The sequence below is a fragment of the Balaenoptera acutorostrata genome, chromosome 3, assembly GCF_949987535.1.
Source record: "Balaenoptera acutorostrata chromosome 3, mBalAcu1.1, whole genome shotgun sequence".
NCBI lineage: Eukaryota > Metazoa > Chordata > Mammalia > Artiodactyla > Balaenopteridae > Balaenoptera > Balaenoptera acutorostrata.
The window spans coordinates 61,811,113-61,825,268 of record NC_080066.1 but is presented as its reverse complement, the minus strand read 5'-3'; the positions used below and the strand labels follow the sequence as shown (position 1 = coordinate 61,825,268).

The 14,156-nt window shown below is 36.2% G+C and overlaps 1 protein-coding gene across 15 annotated transcripts in view; it reads left to right on the top strand.

Annotated features, from left to right (window-relative positions):
- Positions 1-14,156, top strand: part of PEAK1 (pseudopodium enriched atypical kinase 1) — a 289,101-nt gene that overhangs the window by 121,420 nt on the left and 153,525 nt on the right. For 12 of the 15 annotated variants that reach the window (XM_007197657.2, XM_007197653.2, XM_057541913.1 and 9 more), the window contains one exon: positions 9,344-9,425. The exons of the other annotated variants lie outside the window; for them this stretch is intronic. The gene's annotated coding sequence lies outside the window, so the exon portion shown is untranslated. The remainder of the gene's footprint in view (positions 1-9,343; positions 9,426-14,156) is intronic. 15 annotated transcript variants of the gene reach the window in all.

Here is a 14,156-nt window from a genome sequence, read left to right as displayed (position 1 = left end):
ACACATCACTTATAACTTTTATTTTTACAAACATTGACAAATAATTTATTGCTTATATCAGGTACTTCTAAATTCTTATTGGAGAAGTATTCCCTGTTGAAGTTTTAGCTGATAAAGCTATGTATGCACATAAAACAGGAAGAGAAACCTTGTGTTTCTCCCTGTTTAAAAACAAGAATCAAAGTAGTTGAAACTGGGTAGTTAACAGCTGTAAAACATAAACTCATTCTTACCATTCTAACATTTTGGTCTCTTACTGAAATAGATGTTCCTCCTGTGGGCGTAACTGTACAGTAAGAAGTCTGATCCACTCTTAGAATTTTTCAGTTCTGTTTATGACCTAATGATGCTTTATGCAGTGCTCTGCTGGAATTTACTGGCCTATGTCTTGATGCAGTTTTTTGTAGTAAGATGAGTCAGTTTCCAGTATTAAATAATTCCATGGTAACCTACACAGAGAATAGTTTCTGCTTAAATGAATCAGGAAATGGTAAGCCTTTAATAATAAGGTTAAGGTATTTGAATGTTTGAGAAGTGAGAGTTAATTAAACAGACTTGACAGAAGACTGTTTTTCTTCAAAGCAGCTGTTGTCTCCAAATCCAATAAAAGTGAAGATGCATCAGTTCTTACTATAATATTCTGTGGAGACTTTATTGATTTAGAACTGTCATTTTTCTCTTCTTTAGTATTGGCCTCTTTTTTGTTATATATACGCAATGCTTATTTTAATATAACATTCTTACATATGAGGAAATATACAGCTTAATAAAGACCTGGAAAACAGGCCACTGAGATTATCATTTATCGGAAATAGTTCTGACCGCCAGTGTTGCCTGTATGTATGAACTATAAGGTCACCTTGAGGGGTATTCTTTATCAGCTCAGTCAGGGTTATAAAAGCCAGAGGAAAATTAGTATTCAATGTTTCTACTGTTTTAAGTCTCACTTGCCTTAACTTAGAAGTGCTTCAGGACCTTGGCATACTTTAATACTGTTCATATTTACTTATTTATTTATTTATTTTTTTGCTGTGTTGGGTCTTCGTTTCTGTGCGAGGGCTTTCTCTAGTTGCGGCAGGTGGGGGCCACTCTTCATCGCGGTGCGCGGGCCTCTCAGTATCGCGGCCTCTCTTGTTGCGGAGCATAGGCTCCAGACGCGCAGGCTCAGTAGTTGTGGCTCACGGGCTTAGTTGCTCCGTGGCATGTGGGATCTTCCCAGACCAGGGCTCGAACCCGTGTCCCCTGCATTGGCAGGCAGATTCTCAACCACTGTGCCACCAGGGAAGCCCTGTTCATATTTACTGGTAGTAATTATTAATTGATGAATTGGGATTTGATGTCATCTGTTCTGTGTTAACCAGTTTATTTTGTTTTTCATATCCTGCTTTGCAAATTGTGTGTATTATATAATTGCATTGAGACACCAATTTTATTTCATACAGCATTCTTTCTTTAATAGGTGTAAATGTAAGGTACAGTTATTAGTTTACTTCCCTATAGTCATGAAAGAACTGGGGCAAGTCCAGAATCTCATCTACCCATGGACTAATGCCCAGCATCCATACCAGATATTGATAGTGTTTTAAGTTTCAATTGATATTATTGGTGTGCCAGATGGTATATAACTCTATGCATACTACATAAGAACTGTAAGTTTCCTCTCAAGACTTAACAGAACCATTATTTTTATAATGCATGTGTTTATAGTGTTTTATATATTTTAGTGTGCATTCATATTATTTACGTTTACTTTATCCTCAGAGCAACCCTGGGAAATAAACATTATTTTTTAGGTAAACTGAGGTTCATCAAGATTCAGTGTTTTGCTTGGACAAAAATTCAGGTCTCTTAACTTACTAATCCTCTGTTTGGTACTCTACGGAGAGAGCAATAATTGTAAAATATTTCATGATTATAGATGTCAAACTACTGTAATAGTAGTAATCCCTTATTTGTATAGCACTGGTAATTTTTTTTTTTTTTTTTAATTTTATAGCTACTTTATTTATTTATTTCTTTATTTTTGGCTGTGTTGGGTCTTCAGTTCTTGCGAGAGCTTTCTCTAGTTACGGCAAGTGGGGGCCACTCTTCATCGAGGTGCAGGGACCGCTCTTCATCGCGGTGCGCGGGCCTCTCACTATCGCGGCCCCTCCCGTTGCGGGGCACAGGCTCCAGACGCGCATGCTCAGTAGTTGTGGCGCACGGGCTTAGTTGCTCCGCGGCATGTGGGATCTTCCCAGACCAGGGCTCGAACCCGTGTCCCCTGCATTGGCAGGCAGATTCTCAACCACTGCGCCACCAGGGAAGCCCCTAGCACTGGTAATTTTTAGAGCACCTTTTATTATATTATTTAACAAAAAGAAAATTAGGAAAGCAGAGTTTGTGTTATGATACTTGCCACTGTTTCCTTTATTAGACTCATACCTTCATTAATTACAGAGAACCTCTATGTGCTAGGTACTGGATTGGTTGCTAAAATAAAATTGTCTCTGCCCTCAAGGAGATCAGGCCATTAAGGCACTGTTGGACAGCCATAGACAATGTGATATAAGCTGAGTTTGCTGAGGGCACCGAAAAAAGCTTTTGTTTTTTCTATTGAAGAGGTAAAGGTGTGACTGACACTGTCCTTTTTCTTGCCTTGAATGCAGAGGTAATGCCTGCATGTATAGCAAACAACTTTGAAGCAGCAAATCAACACAATTAATGGAGCAAAAAGATAGAAAGAGCCTTGGTCTTTGATGACCTTCTTGAGCCTCTATACCAACCCTTGACTACCTATCTCTGGACTTCTTATGTGGGGGGAAAAAATTAGTACCCTATTTGTTTAAGCCACACATAAGTCAGGTTTTCGATTACTTGTAGACAAATTCTCTCCCTCCCTCCCTCCCTCCCTCCCTCCCACCTTCCCTTCTTCCCTCCCCCTTCCTCCCCCCACCCCCGCCCTCAATTTTTTAGCTTTCCTTTAATGGGCATTTAACATACACACTATGGTACACAGTGGTATAATGAATCCCCATCACCACCTAACTATAATAGTAATTGGCCAACCTTGTGCATTCTCGCACTTTCTCTGTTAATAATTAGAACTTAACTTAAGGAATTCTGTGATAGAAGTATGTGAAAATACTGTGGAAGAACAGGTAAGACTGACTAACTTGGCCTGAGGTGGAGGTAGAGGCTTATTAGGGAAGACTTCACAGAGGAGGTGCCATCAGCAGAAGCCTTAAGGGCAAGTAGAAAATGGAAGAAAGAGGATCGCTAGTGAAATGCATAACATGCATAAAGGGCCTTTAAAAAGTATGATATATTCAAATAATGGGAAATAAATTATTATGGCTAGAATATACAGTTTATCAGAGAAGAGTGTCAGTAGGTGAGTCTAAAAAGATGGTTTGGTGCCAAGTCATAAAAGAACGTGTATACCATACCAAGAAGTCTCAGGCTCATCTTATAGGTACCAGAAAGTGAAGAGTGTAATTAGGTTTGGAAAAATAACAGTAATATCACCTGTGACAGTAATATCACCTGTGATTCTGGGGTAGAAGATAGAGAGGGAAGACAGTAAACTGTGCCAGTGGTCCAAATGATAGAAAGGCATTTAGTGATAACTGTAGTGGGCTTGGGCAGGGGGAGATAAGTTTAAGAGATATTTCAGAGGAAGAATCAACATGATTTGCTCCCTGGCTAGGATGGAGAAGGGAGTCAGAGTCACAATGAGTAGATGAGATGGTGCTATTATTGGAGAAGTAATATAGCAGAAGACAGGTTTAGGGTAGGTGCAGAAGATGAGCTTGGTCTTTTAAGTTTGAAGTGCTGATAGGACATTCAGGTAGAGGTATCCGGTGTGCCAAAAGGAAATATAGGACTGGACCTTAGGAGAGTCTCAAACCAGAGAGTCCCATAACTTGTCTTTCCTGCCAGATGTCATATGTCACATCATTCATATGTGTGTGTGTACGTATACACACACACATATGTAAACATATATACGCATTTGATCCTCATTATTCATGGATTCCATATTTTCAAATTCACTTACTTGCTAAGATTTAAACTCCCAAATCAGTAATTGTCGTGCTTTCACTATCATTTGCAGACCTAGGCAGAGTGGCAAAAAAATTGAGGTGCCTGATGTGTACGTTCTCAGCTGAGGTTGAGCAAGGTGACATCTTGCCTTCTTGTTTCAACTCACATACTATAAAGAAGCATCTTTTTTGCCATCTCCCTAGTGCCATGTTTTTCACATTTTTATGCTTTTTTGGGGTGTGATTTCACTGTTTAACATGGCCTCCAAATATTGTGCTGAAGTACTGTGTAGTGTACTTAAGCACAAGAAGGTTGTGATGTGCCTAATGGTGAAAATACGTGGTTAGATAAGCTTTTGTTCAGTCATGAGCTGTGCTGTTGGCTGTGAGTTCGATTTTAATGAATCAACAGTATATATTAAATAAGGTATCTCTAAACAGAAGTACACATTAAAAAAAACTTACATATTGATAGGTTGACAAAATGTTGTAAGCAGAGGCTTGCAGGAATCTAACCCTGTGTTTCCCATTTCCTAGAAGCAATGGAAGCACAGTATTCACCAATTCAGTGTTCACAGAAACTTTATAGAACATAACTACCACACATAGCAAGAATCGACTGTGTGTGTATAAAATCTACTCTTTTATGAATAATCCTTACATTTGTACAGTACAGACATTAGTCCCAATGTATGCTTGAGATTATGATCCCAAGAAATATATATCTCTTTTCTTGTTGAAAAAATAAATCCATATCAGACAAAAACAGTTTGCTCTTGCAGATGGATGATTCCATATTCCCTAAGCCAATGGGTTTTTCACAAAACAGAATATTAAAGAAATATAGGTGACATTGACAGCATCTAAATGATCATTTACAGCACACTTGAGCATAACATGTTCGTGACTATCATATTGGTAGGCTGCCAGTTTCTTTTATAGCTTGATGTTTTTCTCTTTAGCAGACTTGCAACATTTTCAGTCCCTATTCTCTTAGAGAAATTTATTTTACAGTGGTGTTCATGTGTGAGGGGATTTCATGATCCAAGACTAGTGTTTGTGCATTCATATCTGTCAATTTGCTTAAATACAACAGCTCAAAAGGATTTTTTAACCTGTTATTCATGAATGTTAGTTCATATCAGTAGGGGTGTTTTAAAATGGCAGGTATGATGTGAGAGTGAGAATCACCCATCTCTTCTGACATAACATCAGTGTTATGTTGAAAATTAACATTCAGCTTTTTTTTTTTTTTTTTAAAGGATTTTCTTATTTATTTATTTATTTATTTTATTTTTTCATTTTTGGCTGTGTTGGGTCTTCGGTTCGTGCGAGGGCTTTCTCCAGTTGCGGCAAGCGGGGGCCACTCTTCATCGCGGTGCGGGGACCGCTCTTCATCGCGGTGCGCGGGCCTTTCTCTATCGCGGCCCCTCCCGTCACGGGGCACAGGCTCCAGACGCGCAGGCTCAGTAGTTGTGGCTCACGGGCCCAGCCGCTCCGCGGCACGCGGGATCTTCCCAGACCAGGGCTCGAACCCGTGTCCCCTGCATTAGCAGGCAGACTCCCAACCACTGCGCCACCAGGGAAGCCCAACATTCAGCTTTGTATCTCTCTTTTTACTGTCTGCAAACCTGAAAGCAGGAAATTGGCATTTACAGTCAAGGACAAGAAGACATACAACTCCATGCAAATGATTTTTAAGCTCCAAAGTGCTTCTGTGCTTATTTACATATATCTGTTTTCTAATCACCTTTCCTCTTGATATAGAAGATGTGCCTAGGGTTGTTATTATCTTATACAGCTATATTGTCAAGTATATAAAATAACAATGATACAATGATACAGACATCCACTTAGAGATGCTTCAGTTTGGGGTGGCTGATTTACTTGTTTTATTTATTCCTCTAACGTGATCCTCTTCTGACTATTGTGTGGTTTTCTAGTTAATATATTAGGGTGAGTCTTCTCTGTTTTTACTGCAAGCAGTAGATTTTGTGTCATGAAGTATAGTTCAGGGATAACAGCATTTTTTTCCTCTTCTTATTCATGGTAGATAACCTTAATCTTCACTCTTCATATGGGAATACCTCATACATCTGTTCTTCTTCTGTACTATGACTAGTGTATTTAAGTTTCAGGATTGATATTCTTTAATTCTGCATTCAGAAAGCAAAATATTTACAGCTGAATTCCTCTGTGAATTGGCATTAAGCTTACTATATTTTCATTTTCCACTGCTGATTTGGAGCAACCTAATGTTCTAATATTAAAGATTATTTAATGAGATTGACTAGCCCTTGAACTAACTGAAAGAGAGAGAGTCTGTGTTACCTTATTCCAATTTCAGTAAACTATTGTGCCATATAGAGATATGTTATAATTTCAGGATTTTATGTAAAGTTCTTCAGTACATGCTAATTAAGTGAGAGTACCTCCTCAAACTTATAAAAATGCAAGAGATTAACTAAAAGATGAAAACATCTTTCTAAACTAATATCTCTCTAATTGAAGTAGAGGGTAGTGTCTGTAAATGGCAACTACATCATATAGTTTCAGAGAAAACTGTTTAAAAAAATCTTTGGTGATTTATTGGTTGTGTCTCTAAATCTTTTTATATGGATGGCTACATTCGTGAGTTTATATCTGCTGTTTACTATCCCTCCAGTCTTGTCTTACACGTCTCCTCTAAATGTGTCCATTTCCATCTCTGTTTTACTCACTCAAATACTTTAATTTCCTTTCTTCAACAATCTGAACTATTACTCCTCGTATCCCTAGATCAAGACTTTTTTCCAAAGAAACACTGAAATCCATCTAGTTGCCCTTCTCACTGGCTTGATATGTATAAATTATTTGCTGTTTGTTGTTAGTTTGCTTAGTTTCAGTTCAGTTTAACAAATATCTCCTGAGTGCTCGTTGTGATAATGTGTGAGCTTGGTGGGGTAGGGAAGTATACTCTGGAGCCTTCCCAGAGAAGATGATCTTGGACCTGAATCTTGAAGAACAAGTAAGAATTTCCTATTCATGGAAGGAGTGTAAGTTTATATCGACAAAGAGAACAGCATGAAGCTTGACAAATAGTTCAGTATGGCTGTAGTGTGATGAAGTGGGAGATAGGAAATGAAGCTGAAGAGATAGGCATGAGCCAGGTCATTGAGGACTTTATATGTCATACTTCGGCATTTATTTTTTGGGTGAACTTGGACTTTATTCTGTGGATAATAGATAGCTATTGAAGGGTTTGACATACTCATGGTGTGGCAAGATTTTCATTTTAGAGTGATCATTTTGGCGGGCGTGTGGTAAATGATTTTGAAGTAGGGTAAGAGTAGAGGTGGGTAGACCAGTTAGATTACTGATTTGGTCATATTGGGAGATAATGCCCTGGATTTAGATACTATTAATAGGGATGAATTGAGGACATAGACACGGAAAGTGTTTAGAGTAGAAATGAATCAGACATTTAAAGTGATTGGTGAAATGTGAGATTACCGTCGGACTTTGATTTGAGTGTCTAAGTGGCTGTTAATAACTACAGCAGGGAATTTAAAGAAGGAATAGATGTTAGGAAAAGTTTTTAATGTATTTTACCTATGGTACTTTCAGATGGAAACATACAGAAGACAACAAGATATAGGAGTCTGATGCTCAGGTGGAAGGTCAGGATTAGAGGTATTCATGTGAGGGTCCTCTCAATCCTGGTGGGAGTACAGAGAATATGGGTAGAGTATGAAGTGGGCAAAAAGCTGAGCCCTGAGGGGAAATGAAAAAGGAACCCAAGAAGGAAACTGAGAAGGAAAAAAGCTCTGTCTTTGCCTAGTTTCCCTTGAAAGGAGGACAACTTTATCCTTTTTGTATCCTCGGTAACATCTTGAATAATATAGTATAGATACTCAGTAAATGTTTGCTAGTTATTTTGTTTAGCTGGAAAGCATCTCATTTACTTTGAGATTTTATTTCATATTTTACCCAATTCCATGACTTGACAAGAAGTATTTTAAAACTCATATCATTTCATGAACACCTATTATGTACCTAGGCACTGTGTTAAATACTTCATACATGTTATCAGATTTTATCGTTAAAATAATCCTACAAGGGTAGGTTTTATTATTTCCATTTTGTTTTGAAGAACCTGAAGATAAGAAAGATTAAATGACTTGATCAACTTTTTCACATGTCCAAATTTCATTTTCTTAACCATCAATGATGATCTATTATGTGTTTAGACCAAATGACCACTTGAAAGTCAATTCTGGTTCCGTTGTGATAATTACTCTGACCCAAAGGCACTGATTTATACTAAATTCTGTACTGTCAGTCTTATGTGGATTAGCATGGTAGTTGGACACCTCTCTGTTCCTGAGTGCAGTAAGGCTTTACCTAATTCTTTTTAACTTTCTGGGGGACTATTTTTTCATTTTTCTATTAGCAGTTTGCATTAGATGACTGCTAAATTGCTTAAGGTTCTAAAATCCTGTAAGTCCATTATTTTGAAAAACTCAAAAACAGAGGTTGCTTAGCATCTGCTAACAGGTTTTAGAGATCTATAGAATAATGTCTGTGTTTCATGACTCAACTAAAATTATATGCAAAATTTGATGCATGTATGTGCATTTTTCTGGGCATCAATTCATAGCTTTCATCAGATTCTCATAGTTGTGTATACCTCACCACTCACCCTTCACTCAGAAGATTAAGTATAGCTCTAGAAGTATTTTTGCATACTGTAATGAACTACAGTGCTTTGTGGAATCCTTTTCTGAGTAGTTTAAGTCATCTTTAACAAAGTATTGTTATTCATTGAAAGTAATTTTTGAGGTAAGGTTACTTTTTGGCTATTTAGACCTGTAGTATTTTCTAAAGTAGAACACCTCTTGGTTATTTTATCTCTTAAAAACAAGTCCATTAAATAGAATGAGTATTGGCTTATGGTAAGTACTGTCTTATGGTAAATTTTATTTTATTTTATTTTTTAACATCTTTATTGGAGTATAATTGCTTTACATTGGTGTGTTAGTTTCTGCTTTATAACAAAGTGAATCAGCTATACATATACATATATCCCCATATCTCTTCCCTCTCGCGTCTCCCTCCCACCCTCCCTATCCCACCCCTCTAGGTGGTCACAAAGCACCGAGCTGATCTCCCTGTGCTATGTGGCTGCTTCCCACTAGCTATCTATTTTACATTTGGTAGTGTATATATGTCCATGCCACTCTCTCACTTCGTTATGGTAAATTTTAAAATGCTCAGTTTTAAAGTGTGAGTCAAATGACCTTCACTAATAAACATTCCGCACTTTGCTCTTCCTGTAGGAAAAGAATATTTGAGGTCCATTCCTCAGGAAAGAAAAGGAAGCAATGACATAATGCCTAGAGTTGGTGCCAGTTAAACTGGGTTTGTACTTTTTCTTTTCTTAATGTAACACATTTATTCTAATCTTGAATCTCTCTTTTTTTTTTTTTCAATCTCCTGCCTTATTCCAACAGCAGAACTTATAATTTTGAACTTTGCCTTAGTATGGAAGAGACAAAGATGAATAAGATAGGCCCCTTTCTAGGTATTTGTAATGTCTGTTAATATGAACAACAGAATCATAAAAAGCTAGATAAAAGTCACATTTTCAGATAAGAAGCTTGAGAGGTCTGATAAATTGCTCAAGATAAAAAGCTACTAGATAGTCAGACAAGGATTCAAACTCAGATTTGTTGACTCCAAACCCCATTTGCCTTCCATTTTGTCACACTGCTCCTCATTTTATTTAGGTTTAGTTGTACAATTGCTTATAACTGAAGTTGAGGACCAGGACCCCATATATTTAATTTAATAAATATTTCTGATAAAGTAAAAGGAGAGGAAACAGTCTCTATTCTCCTAAAGTTTAGAAGATTAGAGAAGGAAACTAATATTTGTAGAGCACTTAGTATGTGCCAGACACTGTCATAGTGTCTTAACATGAGCTAGATCATTTAATTCACAACAGCCAGGTGACATACTTGGTATTATCCCTGTTTTAAAGAAAGAGGAAGAGACTGAAGCTCAGAGAAATAAATTGCCCAAAATCACATAGCTAGTAAGTAACAAAAGCAGAATTAAAATGCTGTACTGTGAAAGGTTAGGTAGGGTTTACATTATACCTATTGACTTAAAATTGAATATCACACAAACCAACTGAATAGCTGGACAGTTTGATCTAAGCTCCTTTTGCTATTAGTGACATTTGTAAACATTCTTAACTGGACTGTTAATAGTTAAGTCATCTTCACCAGAGTAATATTCACATTTTCTTAATAAGCTTTTCATTGTAATCTGTAAAGATAATTGTTTAAGCTGTGGTGACGAGAGAGTTTAAATTCACAAAATAGTGAACAACATCACATGATAGAAAGGATGTTGAGGTGAGAGTCAGGTCTGAGTCCTTCCTACTCCCAACTTTCCTACTGACTTATGTGATCTGCCAGTCTCTTAGCCTGCTTTTGGACTCATTTTGTGAGATGAGAAGGTTGAGTTAATTGTTCCCTGAGTCTCTTACAACTATGAAATTATCCCAAGAGTAAGTAGATTTTTTAATGTGATTCATATGTAAATATCAAAGACTTTTTAGAGATTTGAAGTCTTTAGAGATCACCTAACTGAATCCTCCTATATGATAGATGAAGAAACTGAGACCCTTACATTTGTATGACACTTTAAACATCCAAAGCTCTTTCACATACATTAATCTCATGTAAGCTTCACCACAATCTTGTGGATTAAATATCATCATCATCATTGTACAGATGAGCAATTGAATTGGTCTAGGGTCACATAGCTGAGCCTAAACTAAATGACTGACTGTCAACCTAAAGTTTGCCATGTTTCCTTGCTTTAGTGGGATTAATTACATCTTTGTGATGAAGTCCTATTGTGGGAGAAAGTGAGAATTCAGTGATTTATGAAACAAATCCAAGCAGGAAAAAGAAACATTCCCTAGTATAAAAGTAGTAATGACTACAGCAGTATAAATAGCAGAAACAAAGAGGGAAGGAAGGGGGCAAAAACTAGGGTCTACAAGTTGATTTAATATTTGTTTTCATTTATTCCTGGATTAGGAGTAGGTATAATTGACTTTTAGTATTTTTGTGTTTATCAGTAGTGTACTGTTTGAATTGCTTTATCCTCAACAGAGTATTGATAATTCATAGAGAAACCATACTTCGTAATAAAGTACTTGTAAATTGTAGATGAGCTACAGAGAGAGAACTTACGACAATTAATGCAAAAGGATATAAGACAACGAACAAATACCTGTGGGAAGCTAAATTTTACACAAAATTATTTAATTATTTCATTGCCTTTAGTGATGTGAACTCAATTTTCTTTCCTATTTCCACTCTGTAGCTGTGGAAACATTAACTGTCCCCATGCCAGTGATCCTGCTGTGCAGAACAACAAATTGCTTTACCTTGGTAGCTTTCTGTAAATAAAATGTATTTTTTTAATTGGAAAGAAAATTATCTTAAAACTAGAATATGGATGTTAGCAGTTATTCTTTTACAGTCTTGACCCCCAATTTTCCTTCCTTTAAAAGAAGGTCATTTTCTAGATTACATGATGTGATGGTGCTTTCTCTGTGGATATGAAAATTCGGTCATTAATAAAATTTCTATTTTTATTCTGTATTAAAGTTTTTTATAAACTATAAACTATATTCTATAGAACTAATAAATGGAAGGAGGATCTTCCATATGTTTCTAATCAAATAAAACAATAAAGGATGGAATAGGTACACAACAAAATTGAAAGCAACAGTGTAAGATTTGACTTAAATTAGAGAAGAAAAATGTTTTTCCTAAAGTCTTTCTTCCTTAAGAGGATTTTAAAGATTCTTTTGCCCTGTTCGCTGACGTTTCTTCCACATGCCCTTCCCTACAGAGCCCCGCCTCGCAGCCAGCTCCCATTCTAACGTCATCAGATCCATGGAACTCAGGGAAATGGCATTTGAGGAAAACTTGAATAGACTGGTCTTTAGTTCTCAGTTTTGAATCTGGCCTCAAAACATGTGCAAAGGTTTTTTCAACCACTGCTTTTAAAGCTCTTTAAAGGAAAATATGAAAAGGCCACTTCACAGTAGTTGATATTTAGTTTTTGTTTTGAGATAACTCAAGAGCTAGTCTCCTGGAAACTTTAAACACCTGACATAAACAGTTTTTTACTGAATTGTACCTATTTTAATATGACTGTCTTGCTTACCCAGACTACAGTGAGTTTTAAGGACTACAATCAGCTTCTCATTGGCCAGCTGTGATTTAGTGGTCATAATAAAGTTATGATATTGAGCTGAGCACTTAGAATTTTTTAAAGTGATTGGGCTATTTTTTTTTTTTTCTGTGATTTTTGAGTTTCCCTTGTTTGGTTTTAGGGTTAAAGAGCCAGGCTTCCTGGATGGTGCTTCATTCATTTTAAAACATTCCCTCAGTACACCAGTAGTTCAGAAGACATGGGTTCATACATTAAGCCTTTTAATTTTTTATAAAACTACTTCTATAAAGAAATTGTTGAAACATTTTTTTTTCAGTCTTGTTTACAAATTTGGTAGCACTAAATAAAATGTTCTGCCAGGAGATTGATTCAGTATTAATATATCAATAGATTTGCTTTTTTGTATGGGGTTTAGTTTCTGTACCAGGGTACTTTCTAAGAATGAGATAAGTTCTTAATAGATGTATGGAAATTTGAGGAACTCTCAGATCCTTTTCAATGTCATCTTCAGTAAATCTAAGAATGGCAGTGAGGGAAATACAGAGATGTTGGTTTGTGTGTGTGTGTATATGTATGTGTGTTTGCATGTGTGGTCTCAACACTGAGGAAATGCAATAAACTTAGATTTGCAGCTTCCTTCTTAAAGGTTAACATGACAGTGGAGTTATAAGGAAATACTGATTAGTTTTCCTTTTCCAAATGTACTGCTATTTAACAGTTATATGTAGCTCAGGACTTATTTTATATCTTAGTATGTATTTTAAAGAATTAAATGAATTGATTCATATTTTTAAAAAAAGAAGTGTAGATGTTAAGGAGAGTAACAGAATCACTTGGCCTACATTGGTATTATCAGTTCATCTGTAGTTGCCTGGTTATTTGGATTTATCAGAGAAAAATAGTATCAAGCAAGTATAGTTAATGGAATATTTGTTGGCATATATACATGCCACTTTTATTTTTCTTACTTCTCAAAGTGAGAAGATTGGATGATTTTTATAAGTATTCAAAAATTATTCTGTTGGATGTAATTGAGAGTGTTGTTGAAATAGATAATCATTTGTTCTCGTCTTATTTCTTTTATGAAACCCCATCTCCAAAAAAAAAAAATTTAAACCAAAGGCCATTTGGGATTGCAACCAGGGTTTTCTATGAACACTGAATTTGAAATTAAAATTGTATGAATTCCCTTGCTGGCTTTGCTCATTCTTATATAGGAACAGAACATTTCAATACAAGACTTGGTAGTCTGAGATGTTGCTAGTCTGCAGGTCTTCTACAGGAGATATGAAGGATTGTAAGAGATTTGGGGAACTGCAGATTTTCCATGCAGGTTAAAAAAAAAAAGTACTTTATTATATTGAGTGAAACCATTTAAAGTGGCTTACTTTCTCTTTTCCAGTAATGCCAATACCACATGTCTTATAAAATTAAAAATAGCAGGTGTCATTTTTCTAGCATGAATACTGGTTCACAGACTTTTTAAAAGCAAAATATAGAGAAGGTCTGATGTGATAAAGGGAATAGAAATCTTGTATAGCCCATATAGTCTGAGTCATCTACTCAAAGCTAGTAACTAGGGTCAGACATTAAGAGTCCATAAAAAGATCACAGAAAACCAATAGCAGAGAATATTGAAAGCCAGCCTGCACTGTCTGAAGCAAGATTATAGAATCCGCTTGAGTGCATAGAAATATTTTGTGTTCCTTATTAATTCTGAGATAATACAAATTTAACGGAAGCACGGAATAGGAATAGGTTTTAGAATAGGAATAAGCTTTACAGATCATTTAATTATTTCCTTTCATTTTACAAAGAGAAACCAAGGGTTAGAGAGTAAATTACTTACTCAGCACCAACTAGGTAGTGACAGTAGTAGGAGTAGAA